Consider the following 19,700-nt stretch of genomic DNA (forward strand, 5'->3'; position numbering starts at 1 on the left):
ATTCCTGCTCCCCCTGTATTTTTTTCTCTTCTGGATTTCCACTAAATACCAATAATGTGTCCTCCTTCAAAGTGGTAAGAGTCACACCGGAGCAGCTTTTGCTAAAGTGGGAAAGGTTCATTTTCTCACCTGGGGCTTGTCTTCTGAACACACTTGGCTCTTATCAACATTTTGGGAGAATACTTTGTATATATTTTTCATTTGTCTTTACCAATTTCTGACTTTTATTCCCAATATATTTTTATAAGACTCATTTCAGAAGTCAGAAAGGAGTCTGGCTGTAGGATTTGGAGATTCTGTGACGTATTCTGAACGTGCCTGTCATGTGCAGGTAGAATTGCTTGTACCGTCATCGAAAGGCTTGACCATCACTAGAAAAGGGCTCACAGAGTATTGTGATGGGCGCTTATCTTCTAGAACACCAAGGCACTTGGTTTATTCTCTTACTCATTTATTCATACATTTACTCATTTATCGAGAGCCTTCTTGACACGCACAGTTTCACTGGGATTGATCTTTGCCATTGGTTCAAACTGTGGCTTCCCTGCCTTTCTTCTTTTTGCCCAGCTTTTTTTTTTTGGTACGCGGGCCTCTCACTGTTGTGACCTCTCCCGTTGCGGAGCACAGGCTCCGGACACGCAGGCTCAGCGGCCATGGCTCACGGGCCCAGCCGCTCCGCGGCATGTGGGATCTTCCCGGACCGGGGCACGAACCCGTGTCCCCTGCATCGGCAGGCGGACTCTCAACCACTGCACCACCAGGGAAGCCGTTGCCCAGCTTTTATCATGGTGTCTTGGCCATGTGACTGCCTGTTCCTTTGGTTCTCTGACATAACATCCCTACCTTACTTATTTCCTCCAGAAGAGCTAATTTGCTCCAGTAAGAATTCTGTTTGTTGGTTTTGTTGGGCCTCCTCCCCCTCAGATTTTCTGCTTTGACATCATGCTTGTTTGATTAAGTACCTACCAGTTCCAACCTGGATGACCCTCCTTATAACCTCCTGGTTCCCTTTCTCCTATATTCCGCCCCTTTCCCCAATTTTCCAGAAGCCTCAGTTTTCTTGTGTTGGTGGTCATCATTGTAGTTAGTGAGTCAGGGCTCACTGATGGGTGAGATAAAATTCTCAGGTTGACAGGGCAGTAAACAGTGCTTCAGGACATTTCCAAGGTTTGCATAGATATTATCCCACTAATGGGTCTACAGGTACATGGTTTCTCTCTCCCTCTCTCTCCTTTTCCTGCTACTCCCTCTTACAGAAAATACCACATAGAAAATGTGAGAGATGTGAGGGCTTGAAAAAAAAAAAAAAGAAATTATTGCTGCATCAATCAAGCACTCCCAATCTACAGCAGGAAGAAAAAAACCCTGAGATTCAGAAAGATTGGGGAAACAGCCTCACAGTTGAGAGTTTGAGTGAATCAAGAGCTTAGCAGTGCTCTTACTCCGGGGAGGGAGTCATCATGAGAATACAGTCATCTCCCCACTCTGGTATTTCCCCCACATGCCCCTGCAGTTCCCAGCATCCCCTTTCCTTGGCAGTGTCCCAAGGGCCACAACCACATGTGGACCATCTTGCAGCACATTTAGTCTTCTAAGGGTCGATGTCTTCAGAAGCCATACTGAAGAAGGAGAGAACTCTGATCTGATTCTTGGTGGAAACACACCTTGTAAGGGCTCTGAGCTGTCTATTTTAAAATGATGAATTAACTTTAATGAGTATTTCCTCACTAGATTTCTATCCCTATTAAGTATTTTGCAAGATTTTTATTACTTGTTCAGGATCTAAGTTATTTCCTCTCATTTTTCTTGCAAAGGATGAGTTCAATATTTCAGCTGTCCTCATTTATTGTTAATTCTCTTTTCCTACTCATTTATTAGAAGACCCATTCTTCTCTGTGGTTTATCTATTTCTTCCCTAAAGTGTTTATAAAACCCTCTCTAGCTCTTCTACCACTTAAAATATTACCCATCCTTTTTTTTTTACTACCTGAATCTTTCTGGTTTGGCCTTTAGCTGAGGAATAATCAGAGTCTCCCTTTTATTCTGATACTTTTTCATTACTAAACTTCTTTAAACTCATAATTTTCCAGCTCTCTCTGCTAAAGCTCTAATGAGAGTTTCCGTTTTCACTCAGGCTGGTTGGGATGGAGCTGCAATTCCATTTAATTCAATGGCGCAAATGTTTATTGAGTGCCTACCAACTAATGCATGCAAAGTGCCTGGCACAGTGTCAGGCACACAGAAAACTCTCAATATATGCCTGTATGGTTATTTTTATTTCCAGGCACTGTACTTGTTGACCCTAGGTTACAAAGATGGACAAGAAATAACGTTTCTGCTTAAAACCTGTCAATGACTTTCTGTCACCTCCACGAGAAGTTCAAGTCCTTCAGATAGAACCCAAGGCTGTCACTACTTTGATCCCTATCTTTCTCTTGACGTCTAGCATCAGTTACAACCTCCATTGCCAAATGTAATGGCAAACTTGGCATGGAGATTCAGGTCTTTAAGACTTTGCCAATGGTTACTATGGAGTATGGAATGCCTTCTTTCCATATCCTCAGTCCTACACTACTTCCTCTCAAAGTGTTCTTCTGATATTTGCTTTTTCTCCAAAGTTCTTCTTTTCTTTTTCTGTGCTGCTTTTTAAACCTTATGTATATTTTTGTTATTATTATACTATATTGTGACTGTTTAAAAATTTCTCTACCTACTAGATTTCGTGCTCCTCGAGAATAGCACTTTACCTTATTCAGATCTATATCCCCCAGTTCCTAATTTACCATTCAGAAAATTTTGTCAGATTAATGATAACACTGGGCATAATTCGAGTTATTATTTTAGAAGTAATGATGAACCTAGAAGAGAAGGGATTATTTGTAGATGCAGAGATTTGAGAAGATTTCCTGAAAGACATGGGATTTAACCAAACTATGAAGTACAAATATAATTTCAGGGGTGAAACCTTGTGGGATACAGCATACCAGATGGAGGGGACCACCTGTACAAAAAAAGGCAAAAGTGGTAATTTCTTTGTGGGGAGGGGGGAAGGACCATAGTAAGTCTTTTAGTGTGGCCAAATCAGACATGTTTAGTGGGAAAGGGATGGTATCATTCCCACCTTTATTCCTTCCACAAATATTTGTTGGGTCTCCTGTGTATCTTGAAACAGAAGGGTGGAAAGGTAGGATGGATCATGGAGGGCCTCTTGAGTATTAGGTTGAAAAGTCCCAAGGACTGGGGAAGGAAGAAACTGAGAAAATGGGTGGGAGGTTGTCTTTTCTGAAGAATTGGCCGTGGGTCACTTTATAGAGTCAACATTTCCTTATTAACTCGAGCTTGAGGTAGGCTCAGCTTTTGGGGAAGAGGGGGAGGCTATAACTGAAATATTGCCTCCAGACCCTCATTTCCATGCTCCCGCTCTACATTTTAGGGTGCCCTTTTATTCTGGTGTTATGTCTCCCTCCCCTTTTATAACCTGATCTCCTGGAACATGTAGCAGTAGTCACTGATATCTTGGTGAGGATTCCACCCACTCTCTCCTTTTAAACCAGATCCTTACTTTATAGAAGCGAACACTTTGCTCCCAGGAAGCAGGCAGCAGGTGAGAGAGACCCAGATTTGTGGGGGTATCCCTTTTTCCAGGCTGCTCTAGGTGGCCTTTTTCCCAGAGCAACATTTACCTGATACCTGGGGCTGCAAAAAACAAAACAAAACAAAACAAACCTGATGTGATCCTGCTTCTTAAAGGGTCTGGAAGAAAGAGCAGTCACACATACAATTCCAAGTTAAATTGGTTATGATCACATAAATGCATATTCACTTTTAAAATACTGGGTGGTAAAATCAGCAATATTTCCATTGGAAGCTCCTTAATGGACCATCAACTCAGTTGCTAGTTAAAGGGGCGTGGAAAAGAGTCTACGTGAAGAGACTGTGGGGCGCTGAGCCTGACAACATTCCCAATGGCAGCGGCTACAGGTATGCCAGCCACAAATGTAACTCTTCTTGATTTTATTTAATCAAGATCTGAGCCGTTAATCTGGACTAAGGAGAATTATGTATTTATTCAGTCAGTTGACATTTAATGCATCTGTTATGTATGCATGACTCTGAGCTACTGTTAATCGGGGCCATCAGCCATCTAGACTTTGCAGAGGACCCAAGGCCGCTCTGGATAAATCTCTGGTTCCCACCTCTTGGATGTACGCTGTTGCCTGGGACTGGTTTACCACAGAATGTGGAGGAAATAACGTTCTCAGCCTTTGAGTCCAGGCATTAAGAAGGCCTGAAGAGCTTCTGTTTCCTCCCTCTTGGAATATATATTTTTTGGAAGCACTGAGCTGCCAGGTGAGAAGTGCACCTACCCTGCTGGAGAGACCACATGGGCAGGAGAGGCACCAAGACCACCTGAACAGGGAGAGAGGCCCACTTGTCCCAGTTTCCCAGGTAACTCCCATTAGCCACCATGTGGCTGAAGGCACGTGACACCCATAGGACTTCCAAGATGAGTTCAAACTACAGAACCATGAGATAAACAATACAGTTGATGCTCTCAATTGCTAACTTTTACAGTGGTTTATTATGCAGTAGTAGAAAAGCAGAACAGCCCTTCTAGTCTGGACCCCTTTTTCTCTGCTTCTGCTACTTAATGGTTTTACTGGCATAATTTCTTAAAAGGATCTATTTCGTAATGACCATCCATGGGAGACTGATTTCTTAACACCTCCTGAGTCTTACTGGGAAAAACTACCCAGTGTCTCTCTAGAAACAGTAACACTGTTTTTCTGTTTGTTTGTTTTTTCTTTTACCTTTTCTTAACAAGGGAAAAAAGACTTTACATTTCTCGAGGATCTGTAGGCATATGTTGGCATTTAACATGAATTATCTGTTTGAATTCTCACGGCATCAATAAAAGTGTAGTCCTTATTTATCAGTAGTGTACAAATGGGAGAACTGAGGAGAAGTTAATTGAATGATCACTGACTCCGTAGGCAATGGAGTGGCCTTTTAGACTAGGTAATTCTGATTCTAAATCCAGAACATATTTCATCAGATCAAAACTGATATGGGACCTTTGCACAGACACCTGGGACCTTCCCTCAGCACTGCTCCCCATCCGGATCTGGTGCGAGCAGGGAAGTGTCCAGCAGGGAGCGTTGGGATGTGCTGCGAAAGGCATATAACCCCCAGTCTCGTCCAGGAGCTGAACTTTCACCCGAACAGTGGAGCCTCAAGGGATTCCTCCTCACTCTCAAAGCTCACAATCTGATTTTTATTATCTCTCAATCTATTTTGATTTATTTTATTATAGTTGATTTACAATATTATATTAGTTTCAAGTGTACAACATAGTGATTCAATATTTTTATAGATTACATACCATACAGAGTTAATAAAAATATTATCGACTATATTCCCTGTGCTGTGACTTGTTTTGTAACTGACAGTTTGTACCTCCTAATCCACTTTACCTGTTTCACCCATGCTCCCCCCTCCCCTCTGGCAACCACTAGTTTGTTCACTGTATCTGTGAGGATTTTTTCTGTTTGGTTATATTTGTTTTTTTAGATGCCACACATACATGAAAACATACAGTATTTGTCTTTGACTAATTTCACTTTACATAATACCCTCTAGGTCCATCCATGTTGACACTAATGGCAAGATTTCATTCTTTTATGTGGCTGAGTAATATTCCATTGCATTTATGTGCCTCCTCTTCTTTGTTCACTCATCTGTTGATGGACACTTAACGTTGCCTCCATACCTTGGCTATTGCAAATGATGTTGCAGTGAACGGGTGAATATATCCGTTTGAATTAGTGTTTTTGTTTTCTTAAGATAAATACCCAGATGTGGAATTGCTGGATTGTAGGGTACTTATATTTTTAATTTCTTGAGGGACCTCCATAATATTTTCTATAATGCCTGCACATATCTATATTCCCACCAACAGTGCAGTCGTGTTCCCTTTTCTCTCTATGTGGGTTCATCATGTTGGTGACTTCCTGTGTTGTCTGGGCCTGGAAGCTGTCTCATTCTCCAGATTGTGGATGTTTTCAGTCATGATTTCATCAAATATGTTTTCTGCCCTTTTCTCTTTCTCTTCACTTTCTGACCCCTTATCGTGTGAATGTGGTATGCTTGATACTGTCTCAGAGGTGCCTTAGACTATCCTCATCTTTAAAAATTCTTTTTTTCTTTTTCCTGATTGGGTGATTTCCACCATTTTTTTCTGATTGGGTGCTTTCCACCATTCTGTCTTCCATGTCACTTACGCCTTTTTCCGTGTCACCTAATCCGCTGTTGATTCCCTCTACTGTATTCTTCATTTCAGTTATTGTTTTCTTCAGCTCTGATTGGTTCTTTTTAACATTTTCTAATTCCTTGTTGAAGTCTCACTGTGTTCCTCTATTCTTCTCCTGAGTTCAGTGAGCAGTTTTATGACTGTTGCTTCTAACTCTTTATCAGGTAAAATACCGATCTCTGTTTCATCAGGGTTTTTTCCCTTGGGCTTTATCTTGTTCTTTCATTTGGAACATATTCCTCTGTCTTCTCATTTTGTTTGATTTTCTGTGTTTGTCTCTGAATTAGGTGAAACAGTTACCTCTCCTGGTCTTGAAGGAGTGTCCTTGTGTAGGAGCATTCCTGTGCATACTGCGTGAGTCTCGTGGCTTTGGTGGGAGGGCTAGAGCTAAAGCAGGTGTGGACCAGAGCTTTTCCTGGGGTGTTCAGGGGGCAAACTCTGCTTTTTAACCATCACTATCTTATTGATTCTATCATCTCTTGGAGATTGAAAGATCCCTTCTGAATCCAGTAATTCAAAGTTCTTGCTGTTAATGAGATGTGATGTCCCAGTAGGAGACATTCCAAATAGTTAATGTGCTGAAATGCTGGTGCACAGTCCCTGGTCAATGTAATATTCTGTCTTTTATAAAAAAGCAGAAACAGATTTCTGAATTAGTGCTTCCTCAACAAAAATTATTCTGGAGTCGTAGGGTCATTAGAATAGGAATAAGGTGGAGATGGGAGTGAGGGCAATCAATATTTCATTATAATATCTCCAGAGGTTTCCAGAGCAATGCATATGGGAGAAGGGAAGCTTTTAAGAAGAAAAATGATGCATATAAATGGCTCAGTAAAATAATTGTTTTCACATTTTACTTAGAGAAAAACATGGTGTACATTTTAGCAGAGAAAAGTGGATATTTAAATAATTTATCAAACTTCTTTCCTTAGGGAAAATGCAGAGTAGTAGCATCTGCATAACTCTCTAGAAAGGGATACACTTTTAGTTTCTATATGTAGAAAAGCACCTAAAATAAGAAAGGCAGCAAAAGACAGTGGCAAACATCAAACCGGGAATCCACAGACCTGAATTTGGTTCAAGCTTTGCCACCTGCTAGTTGTGTGATGTTGGGTGACTTTTTTTCCTTCCTGAGGGCCAGCATTTTCATGTGTGAAATGATGAATAAAAACGGAAGTGTGCAGGCTTTGAAGGGCTCTGTAGGCACGTAGCCCCCCCACTGCCTGCTGCCCCTGACTGCCGTGGATGCTCCTGACTTATTTCCCCGCAACTCTAGGGTCCTCAGACTAAGGCCTGTAAATCTCTGAACTAGAGGTCTTTCCTTTCTTTCACATTACGCGCTCAAACTTTATGTGAAATTTTATGAAAAATTAGGATATTTCTATTAAGAAGCTTGTAAATTATCAACAGACTCGTCCTGGTGAATAAACTATAGTTGTTTATTGTGATCCATACCCCTGGTATTATCAGCTTCATCTTCTTAATGGTCTGTAGATTTCCATTGTAATGGTCTGCAGGCTTGAGCTTCCTGTCTCTTGTATGCTTAAGAAGGTCCGGCGTAGTCTGAAAAGAAGCTTCAACAGCTGCAGTGCTGATACACAGTCAGTGTTCCTGTTTTGCTGAGCTGTTATTAAAACACAGAATTTAAGTCAAAATAAATGGCAAGAGAACTCTTCAGTGTTTTTCTTAGCAGCTAATTGTTTTGTTGTGCTAAGGATGGGCTTCCAGATATGTGCTATAAAACCATCTCCCCCCATAACACTGAAGGAAGATTTAAGTGTGAGAGTGTAGGATGGAGAATGACTAAGGGAAAAATTAAACTGCTATGAAAAAACAGTAAAACTGCTCTTAAGTTTCAAGCAGTAAATTATCAAATTTGAAACATTTAATAATACATATATGTTTGGTATTTAGGTATAATGAATGTTGATATTATGAATATAAAACAGTGTGTCTTCGCCGAACTGAAGCCAGGTCTCTAATATTTTTGAGGAGCAGAGTTGGGCTACACTACACTCCTTCCCCACATTTCTTTTTTTTTTTTTTTTTTTTGCGGTACACGGGCCTCTCACTGTTGTGGCCTCTCCCGTCACGGAGCACAGGCTCCGGACGTGCAGGTTCAGCGGCCATGGCTCACGGGCCCAGCCTCTCCGCGGCATGTGGGATCTTCCCGGACCGGGGCACGAACCCGCGTCCCCTGCATCGGCAGGCGGACTCTCAACCACTGCACCACCAGGGAAGCCCTTCCCCACATTTCTTAAAGAGCCTCCCAGGAAATCCTGAATCAATGGACTGCTGAGGTTTAGACATAGGAGACGATTAATGTAATTCATACTGTGGTGTTCATGGCTTCACTTTTCCCCAAATAACTTTTTTCCTCGTTGCCTGTGTGAGGGATACCTGAGTTTTTAGATTCCTTATTTTTCTGTTTTAATCTTTTAACTTATCAGTATAACGTAGCTTACATGGTTTAAAAAGCCATGCCATTGCTATATTAATGTAGTTGCATAGTTTAAAAAGTCAGATGAATAAGAAGGCTTATAACAGCAACACACAGCACAATTCTTTTGCCCCTCTCATCTACACTCCTGAGTCCTGCTTCTCAGAACTAACCTCTCTCAACTTTATAAGCTACTCTTGGTATTTACCTCCAGATTCCTAAGTAATATGCTTATTATGCCATTTTTTAATTTATCAGTTTATGTATTGCGAGTTGACATTCTATTGTGGAACTAAGGATTTAGTGCCCTTTTAATTTCTTGCTATGCTTATACCTCCCCTCTTCCCTCCCTCCTAGCATGGCGATATTCCAGCTTCTGGTTAGATCAGTATTCAGTGTTTATATTTTTATAGTCGTATAAACATTGTTCACAGATGAGCCATGTAGTATTATCTGATATTTCCTTTTTCAGACAATTTTTCACTTTTCCTTGAATAATGAGTTTTTTATTTCATGTGCTTAGTTATCTAGGTACTTACCACTAATTTTTTCTAAGCTCTGCAAATTACCTATAATTCTTCCCTTAATGCAGTCAAACGTATAAGACATCAGTTCCAGATTTCCATATTTTGTTATTAGAAGCATCCTTTTGGTGGCCCCAATATTCCTGCTCCATTCTGGATTGCATCGCTGGCATCTGAGGACTTCCATCCGTATCACTGGGAAATCTCTTAGTCTCCTGCCTGTTAGATCCTGTTTTCTGGGTCCCATAAATTCTTTCTTGGTTAACTTTCTTATCCTGATGGAGCATATTCTCTAGTAACTTATTAAGTAGACATGCATGAGACCTATACTTTTTTTGAGTCTCTACAGTTCTAACAATAGTTAAAGAAAAGATAAACTTAGAGTCTTAACTTTTGCAAATTAAGAAATACTTTCCTAAGTAATATCTGGATACTGGATAAAAGAAAAAAATCAATTTTGACTTAATAAACTGTTTAGAGAACAATGAATATTTTGTATTGGTCAGAGTCCTAGCAGGAAGCAGAACTCCATTCTGATGGTTCAACTGTAGAGATTTTTAGTGAAGTGATTATTTAAAAGCTTTCAGTAAAGTTAAGAGAAGCAAGAAAGTTGGGGCACCCAAAAACGAGTGACAGTGGGAGGCTGTTCTCTGTTTTGAAGAGACAAAGTGAAGAAATCACGTTAGAGGACTAGAGTGTGAACTGTAGCTATGGAGGAGATGCTGCCTGGGAGGAGTGTAGCCAGCACCACTGCAAAAGCTGCTAGGATGGAACAGGAGGGAGTAGGGCAGAACTCCTCTTTCCTCCATCCTGTTGATACCTCCCATGGGCCAAACCCAACTGAAATCTAACCAGCAAGAGAACCTGGATGATACAACCCATTAGGGTAGAGTTACAGAAGCATAGAGTAGAGCAGAGAAAGGTGGAGAATGAAACTGCTGAGTAAAAATGGAGAACAACATATGCTTCCTGACAAAATTATGAGACAGAGTTAAGGCTGACCGCAAAGGCAAATTTATAGCCTCAAACATATTTGTTTTAAAGAAGAAAGACAAAAATACAGGAATTATTTCCCATCTTAAAAGATTAGAAAATATAACAAAAGAAACTAGGAAGAAGGAAATATCAAAGATAAAAGTTAGAATAAATGATATAAAAAGCAAAACAATAGCAGAAAGGATGTGTAAATCTAAAAGCCACTTTCTTGAAAAAGGCCAAATAAATGGATAAAGGCCTTAGGAATCTAATGAAAGAAAAGAGAGAATAAAAATACTTAAAATTAGAAATGAAAGGGTAATAGCCACATGAATGGAAGAAAGAGGGACTATTACATTCAACTGTTTCCTTACACATGTAACTTTATTACCGTATAAAATTCAAATTACCAAAACCAATCCAAGAAGAAGTAGAAAACTTGAAAAATCCAACTACTGTTAACAAAAAAAGACATTAGAAAGATCAGTGATCAAAAAATTTTTAAAAACTTCATGAGCAGCTACCATTTTTTTTTAACCTAACCTTTAGAGGATGGAAGATCCTAATGTTAATTAAATGATCCCAGGCTTTACATAAAGATCTCTCCAATTCATTTAAAGAAGAGACCACAGTCTCAGCACTTAATTCTGATAAGGAAGGACAAAAAACAAGAAAAGAGCAAACGTTAGACAAGTGTTAGGAATAATGTTGCTAGAAGTCTAAATAAAGTGATAAAAATAGAATCTAAGCAGACTATTTAAAGAATAATATACTATGGTAAGCAGGGTTTACCCCCCAAATGCAAAGACAAGATGGTTTGATGCCAGCCAAAACACAATTTATTACATACACAAAATAAAAGAGAAAAAAAGATGATATTATCAAATCCATTGTTGCTGAGAAGACATTTTGAAAGCTAAGCAGAACTTCCTAATTAAAACAAAGTGAACTAGGACTAAAGAAGTCTACATAAATACAATAATCATAAAGACAGTTTAGTCCAAATACTTCATTTGTATAGAAGAAGAAATGAACGCCCAAAGAAGAGAAGAGATTTAAAATTAGGCAGTGATATAGGAGCAGAACAGGGAGGAGAAATCAGGTGTTCTACATATTCTTGATCTGTTTCCCCTGGGCAATCTACTTTGCCACAATTGTAGGGCATCCTTCTGTGTATGCTTTAGCCTGAGATTGCAACATTTTCTTGGTGTGACCTTGAGGTGTTTTTATTTGTTTCTTTCTTTTCACGGTCAGAGGAGATGGAAAGTCTGTGATTCCCTCTGGGTGAGTAAAGCGATTATTGCTGCCTCCTGTTCACTCTTCTGTCTTTCCTATTCCCTCTGTATCTTCACGTGACCATTCTATATGCTGAAGCCTTTATATTGGAAAAGAAGGTTTACTTTCAACAAAGTCATTGACTCATGCGTGAGGAATGACTGCCAATTCTGAGTTCATTTTCTTTAAAAAGGCTTTAACTGAGCATCTCCTGGGTTCTGTGCGGCCTGTCAGGTAATTATAGCACACAGGGATTATTAATAGGTTTGTCTCACAATGATACTAGGAGAAAGTGTCAGTCCCGTTTTACAGAAGAGGAAACTGAGGCTTGATGAAATGATGGGGAAACGATTTTGGCCAGTGAATAATCATCAGAGCTGCAACCTGAATCTACATTACTTGATTCCAAACGCACTGCTGTTCACATTACACCACAGCTGCCTCTTGCCCCCTTGAGAATTACAGAAAACTGTGGAACGCGGTGATGGCAGACTAGGTAAAGCCCCAGGTCCTCTTGGTTGAAGACGCGCGCTGTGAGGGCCCGGCCCCTCTTCCCGAGCTGGATTCTGGGGAAGAATCGAGGCTGTCCTGAGTGAAGGGAAAGGCAGAGCCTTGGGGTCATGGAGTTCTAGTTTCTGCTATTTACTAGGTAAGAATGTTTGGGTTACTCCCCGTGCTCAGCCTCCTTACTTCTTAAATGGGGATGGCCGTATGAATTTCACAGGGAGTGCTGAGGATTAAGATCCTACAGGTAAATTCTCTGGCAAAATGCCTGCAGTTAGTAAATGTCTTCAACAATTGTGTGTTCCCTTTCTTCCAACTAGGAAGATCCACTCTTCCTACAAATATTTATTAGGGGCTTTTCTGTGTCAGATGTAGGTATCTGTACGTGGAGCGGAATTTTAGGTATTACGTATTTTAGGAAAGTGGTATTGTCGTTTTCCTTCTCTCGTCCAGTGGCCATGAAGAATTAACCAAAAGTTCAGATGTGGTATATTTATGCTAATACAGCAGTTTCAGGATCTTTCTTGCCTTTCAGCTTCAAATCTCTCAGGGAATAACTTGGCAAGAAAGAAGGTGGTAACTTTTACAGAAATTAGTCACCCTAATCCTTTTATTCTAAAAAAGATTTGCTACCAATCATCTTTCATTTACAAAGGGGTGTTTTTAAAGCTGAAGTCTAAGGCATTTTATACTTTGATTTTAGTGCCTGCTATTCTAAGAGAGCATGATTACCAAGTACCATTAATATGTTTAACTTTGTAACTTTCAGAAAAATAATTTTCAAGTTCTTATAGATAATACATAGGTAATACCCTTATCAATAAAAAGTGCTTAGGAGTGCTAAAAAAAAGTTAAAAATTGTGAAATAGGGCTTCCCTGGTGGCGCAGTGGTTGAGAGTCCGCCTGCCGATGCAGGGGACACGGGTTCATGCCCCGGTCCAGGAAGATCCCACATGCCGCGGAGCGGCTGGGCCCGTGAGCCATGGCCGCTGAGCCTGCGCGTCCGGAGCCTGTGCTCCGCAACGGGAGAGGCCACAACAGTGAGAGGCCCGTGTAACGCAAAAAAAAAAAAAAAAATTGTGAAATATGCCATATACTAAGCATTACGTTTCTTTCGAAGGCCATTTGCCGTTATTAAGATAGGGTTTTCTTGTGTGTAGAAGATACGGAAATTTATATCTTACCTCATGGTACATTCTACTTCCTTGGCTAAAAGTCTTTCGTTATCTCTTTTGTAAAATGAATCTTTGGGCTCTAGAGAACAAAATCCTTAGGAATTAGGAACAAAGGATAAAGTTTTCTTTTCATGGTTGCCCCAGATGAGGGGGAAATGATTAAGGACAGATAGGTATTAGCATTTGCAAGGAGCGGGTCTGTATTTTCTTTGGAAGACTACATTGTCAGGAACTTGTACATTATTTTAAGTAACTTGCCTAGTTAATTACTTCAGAACACATATTCTGGAATGATTTTAGTTTATTTAGAGCCCATACTCACACATAAGTACATACACATATAATGTGAACATCTTACAATTTAAAAATATCCTTTCAATTAACTGTTGTATATGGTTTCCTTGTAGTGAAATGGCTCATGAATTTTTTGACCATCTACTTTGTCCAGGTGATTTCAAGTATGTGTTTTGCTTACAACTTAGCCTGTAAGGTAATTTTCATGATCTCCATTTACAGACTTAGAACCTCAGAAGGGCTCTGTAACATAGTCAAATTCACACATCTAGCAATGGGAGGAATTGCATTTCTAATCTCACACCAGATTCCACTGCCCTTCCTCTGACAGGCTTGGAAATTAAATCTGGAAAGGCCTTTTCTCCCAGGCCAATGCATCTGTTCTTTAATGTTCCATGCCTGGTAGGACTGTACGGGGTCTGGATCTCTCTCTTGGATTTCTGGAAACCACAGGAATATGTTCTGTGCGTCAGTTCTGAGGACTCATTTTGGTGTCAAGGAATTCTTTTCATTCTCATGCTTCCACAAGAGGCCCACCCTGGATCTGGAGACTTTCAGCTTGGATTTTTATGTTCAAAGAAGTGTGGAGTCAGTTGGTGCAAACAAATGTTTCCATTCAGAGTACTCAGGGAAAACTTTAGCAAAACCTGCTCTTTTCTTGATGGTGCTGTGTCACTCTAAGTGGTGGATGAAGGAAGCATTTGCTGAGCAGCAACAGTGTATAAAGTCGTAAGTAGGGGTTGTATGGTTACAAAGCTGGATGCCAGAGTTTTTACCCACTAGATAGTCAAGCTTAAATAAATCACTATCAAATGAGCCATGAGAAAGGCACAGAAAATTCCCTAGGAATCAAAGGGGAATGGATGCATCTCTGTTAAGGGGGTTAAGAAAGTACCTCCTTCAGTAGAGGTATGTGATGAGCCTTGATGGTGTGGGTAAGGTTTCACAGCTGGTGGTGGAGGTCAACAAGGAAGTCTGGTCTGGGGACATTGCCCAAACACAGGCACATAGGGAGGAAAGTGTCAGAACATTCAGCAAAGAGCAAGCCCCCACCCCTCATGTGACTCTCGGACTCTGTTCAGAGCTACTCACTTTGACTAACCTCATACTCTACTTCCAGATCTTTCCTAGTTTTCCTGGCATCTGACTTTATAACTGGTTTTCTCACTCATAACTTCACCCTACTTTTTGGACCTCACACCCAGCTAACATTTGTCTGGCTTTTTGTTTTGTTGTTAAAGAATGAAACATCCTTCTCAATCACTCACATCTCAGACTTTCTCTGGTACTCATACACTCACCATCCAGGGAAAACAGCTCATCTGGTCGAGCTCAGTCCCCAGAATCTTACCTCTCAGTACAAGTCTTCTTGATGTTGTTCTCACTGACCTCCCTCCAGTCCTGTTAGAGAGAACGCGGGGAGTATGTAAAGAGAGAGCATTCTGAGACAGAAATGGCTAATTTAATACGTTTCCATTGTACAATTCTTTGAGAAAAGGAATAGTTAGCAGTAAGGCAGGCCAGATTGTTGAAGGCTTTGCTAGAAGATGAGCAGCTTGGTTTTGATTTTGAAGGTAAGAGAAGGCAATGAAGAGGAAAACATGATCGGTAAGGAGATGGTGTGATGAATTAGGGGCTATGCAGCAGGCTAGAGAGGGATTGGCTGGAGTTTGGGTGTAGAGAGGACGTGATGGATTCTAGAGATGCGAATCTAAAACGGAGAAGATCTAGTGATCAGTCAGATCTTGGGGATGCAGCAGAGGGAAGATGGCAAGGTTCTCTGTCTCCCAGTGGACAGTTGTGCCATGAACAGGCAAAAGAGATGCTACTTCCCAGCGGACCACCATGCATCTTAGCCCTCCCTGCTCAGTGCTTCTTATAAGCTTCTCACATACCATCTTCAGAAGCAGGGGACATTCTAGAACATCTGTCATTTAAAACAAGATGTCAATCCAGACATATTCAAGAGGGTTATGAAATTTCATGGGGTTTCTTAGTCTGGCTATGACAAATTTGTTTTCCTGTCAATCAGTTAAAGAAGGTTACATTTCCTTTGGGATCACGTTTATCTACCTGGATTTCAATTCAAATAAAACAAGGACCCTGTCCTTAATTTCTTTATATTTTTCAGAACTCTGCAGTTTTACAGGAAATATTGACCTCCTGATGATTGGAGCTTGTCTGAAACGGGCCCCCAGGCTCCAGAAGTTAAAAATAGTGAATACACATTTATGGCCTTGGGATTCTACAGAGCTTTCAGCACTTTCTTTCTCCTTTGTTTAACATACTTTTCCCATTTTATTCATCTTGAGCGTTGTCTTTGAAGAAGGTGGAGAGGAAAAGGAATGATGTTTAAGTTTGGATAATCCACTGCAGATTCTGGCTCTAGGCGTGATAGGGGTGGTGTGGAACAAATTGCCTAAAATTATTTTTATCGTATCAGTAGGTACAGTTATTCATGTCATATATACTTACAAGCTCTAGGCCTATGCTAGGTACAAGTTATAGAGAAGGGAAAAAGACACAGTCCTTGTCTTCAGGAAATGTGTAGTCAATGAACAGCGCATGAACAGATCATTATAAAGTCTCTGATGGAGAATTGCTCGAGGCAGATGAGGAGAGCAAGTTGCAGGTGTGCTGGAAGGCTTCATGTGTGAGGTAATCTGAACTGAACCTCAGTTATTGTGGAATTAGGAAGGGAAAAGGCATTTCTGGTGGAAGCAGCAGCATGTATGACAGCATAAAGGATTGAAAGAGAATGAATCGATAGGAGACTGGTGACTATCATGGTAGGAATATCCCATAGATTGTTGGGAGGGACAGAAAGACAGGCAGAAGGACAAGAAGAGGGGCAGAAATTAAGGTGGAATCATTCTTCGAGGCCTGGCTGTCAAGTTCTTTACTGCCAGCCCAGTAGGGTCTGGAGCTTATCTTGAGGAGCGTGAGAGCCATGAGTGTGACAAACCAGGGATGACATGCTCTGTATTTTAGAAATCTGATCTGGGTTGGGTTACTTGGTCTCACACCCACATTCTACTGTCCCATTCCTTGCTCTTCTATCTGACAAACTTCTCAAAGAAGTTGCTGTTTCACTTTATTTCTTTACTGTCCGTTCCGTTGTTTTCCATTCCAATCTAGTTTCTGTTCCCATTTCAGTGAAATTTTTTGTTAGGATTACCAAGTGTCATTCTAATGGACTCTCCTTTGTTTTCATTTTCTTAGACTTTATAGCAATATTCCACGTAGCTGTCATCTCCCTTCCTGATAATACTTCCTTGCCTACTCTGACGGCGTGTTCTTCCCCTCCTACCGTACAGGCTTCTGCTTCTCTAATTTCTTTGCCTGTTTTTCTTCTCCCTGACTTCTGAATGTAAGAGGATTCCAACGCTCCGTCTTGGACACCGTTCTGTCATACTGAAAATATTTCTCTAGGAGATTTCATAGGCAAACTGGATTTTAACTTCCATTTGTATATCGATGAATCCCAAATTTATGTCTCCAGTCCTTACATGTACGTTGAATTCCAAACTTGTCCATCCCACTGCCTTTTGAACATCTTCCTGTGGATGTGTACAGACATAAAACAAGGTTCTTGATTCTATTTCCTTCTCATTCATACTTCTAGTATTCTGGTATTCTTTATGTCAGAAAAGAACATTATTACCTACCTGATAATTCAATCCCCAAACCTAAGTGTTGGTAAAATCCTTGATTTTCTTCTCTTCTCTCACTCTTTGTATCCTTTCCATTAGCAAATCTATTCATTCTACTTTTATTAAAAAGAATTTTCAAAGAACAGTTTTTGGTTCATAGAAGAATTAAGAGGAAGGTACAGAGATTTCCTATATACTCTCCGCTCACGAACATGCATGGCCTCTCCCATTGTTAACATCCGCCTCTAGAGTGGATCATTACAGTTGATGAATCTGCATCGATTTATCATGATCACCCAAAGTTTGTACTTTACATTAGGGTTCACACTCATGGTGTTGTACGTTCTACGGGTTTGGACAAATAGCTAATGACATGTATCCATCACTATAGTATCGTATGGAATATTTCCACTGCCCTAAATTCCTCTGTGTTCTGCCTATTTATCCCTACCTGTCACTCCCCTCCCCCACAAACCCATGGCAACTATTGATCTTTTTCACTGTCTCCATAGTTTTGCTCTTTCCAGAGTCTCATATAATTGGAATCAAACTGTATGTAGCCTTTTCAGATTGGCTTCCTTCACTGAGTATAATATGCCCTTAAGGTTCCTCCATAGCTTTTCATGACTTGATAGCTCATTTCTTTTTAGCACTGAGTACTGTTCCATTGTCTGGATGTATCACAGTTTATTCGTTCGTTCACCTGCTGAAGGACATCTTGGTCGCTTCCAAATTTTGGCAATTATGAATAAAGCTGCTATAAACATCTGTGTGCAGGTTTTTGTGTGGATGTGTCTTCAACTCCTTTGGATACATACCAAGGTGCATGATTTCTGGATCCTATGGTAAGAGTATATTTAGTTTTGTGAGAAACTACTGTCTTCTAAAGTGGCTGAACCATTCTGCGTTCCCACCAGCAAAAAATGAGAGTTCCTGTTGCTCCACATCCTCAGCAGCATTTGGTGTTGTCAGTGTTCTGGATTTTGGCCATTCTAATAGGTGTGTAATTGTATTTCATTGTTGTTTTGATTTGCATTTCCCCCATGACATATAATGTAGAGCATCTTTTTATGTCATCTTTGGTGAGGTGTCTGTTAAGGTCTTTGGCCCATTTTTTAAAAAAATCGGGTTGTTAGTTTCCTTATTGTTGAGTTTTAAGAATTCTTTTTATATTTTGGATAACAGTTCTTTATCAACTGTGTCTTTTGTAAATGTTTTCTGTGAGTCTGCGGCTTGTCTTCTCTTTCTCTCGACATTGACATTGTCCTTCACAGAAAAGAAGTTTTTAATTTTAATGAAGTCCAGTTTATCAATGATTTATTTCATGGATTGTGCCTTCGGTGTTTTATCTAAAAAGTCATTCCCATACCCAAGGTCATCTAGGTTTTCTCCTGTGTTACAGGAGTTTTATAATTTTATGTTTTACATTTAGGTCTGTGACCCATCTTGAGTTAATTTTTGTGAAGTATGTAAGGTCTGTGTCTAGATTCATTCCTTTGCACGTTGATGTCAAGTTGTTCTATCATCATTTGTGAAAAGAGTATCTTTGGTCCGTTGTATTGCCTTTGCTCCTTTGTCAAAGATTAGTTGACTGTATTTGTGTGGGACTATTTCTGTCATCTCTGTTACATCCCATTGATCTATTTGTCTATTCTTTTGCCGATATCACATTGTCTTCATTATTGTATCTTCATAGTAGGTCTTAAAGTTGGGTAGTATTAGTCCAATTTTGTTCTTCTCCAATATTTTGTTGGCTATCTTGGGTCTTTCATGCCTTCCATATAAATTTTAGAATTAGTTTGTTGATATACTCAAAATAACTTGCTGGGATTTTGATTGGGATTGCATTGAATCTATTAACCAAGTTGGAAAGAACTGACATCTTGGAAATATTGAGCTTCTTATCCATGAACATGGAATAGCTTTTCACTTATTTAGTTCTTCTTCGATTTTGTTCATTAGAGGTTTGTAGTTTTCCTCATATAGATCTTGTACATACTTTGTTAGATCTATACAAAAGTATTTCATTTTCTTGGGGGCTAATGCAAATGGTATTTAAATTTCAAATTCCACTTGTTCATTGCTGGTATATAGAAAACTGATTGATTTCTGTATATTAACCTTGCATCTTATAATCACTTATTAGTTCCAGGAGGTTTTTTTGGTTAAATCGTTCAGATTTTCTACATAGATGATCATGACATCTGTGAATAAAGACAATTTCTTCCTTCCCAATCTGTATAACTTTCATTTCCTTTTCTTGTCTTACTGTATTAGTTAGTACTTCCAGTAGATTACTGAAAAAGAGTGGTGAGAAAGGACATCTTTGCCTTGTTCCAGATCTTTGCAGGAAGGCTTCAAGTTTCTTATCATTCTACTTTAAAAAATATATCTCAGATATTTCCATTTCTTTCCATCTCTACTACCAGCACTTTAGTCCAAGCTACTATTACCTATTGCCTAAACAACTGATTTTTCTGAGCTTTCAGGCTTGTTACCAGCCCAATTCCATTCTCCACACAGCAGTAAGACTAATATTTTCACACAGAA

The sequence above is a fragment of the Orcinus orca genome, chromosome 13 (genome assembly GCF_937001465.1).
Source record: "Orcinus orca chromosome 13, mOrcOrc1.1, whole genome shotgun sequence".
Taxonomy (NCBI): domain Eukaryota; kingdom Metazoa; phylum Chordata; class Mammalia; order Artiodactyla; family Delphinidae; genus Orcinus; species Orcinus orca.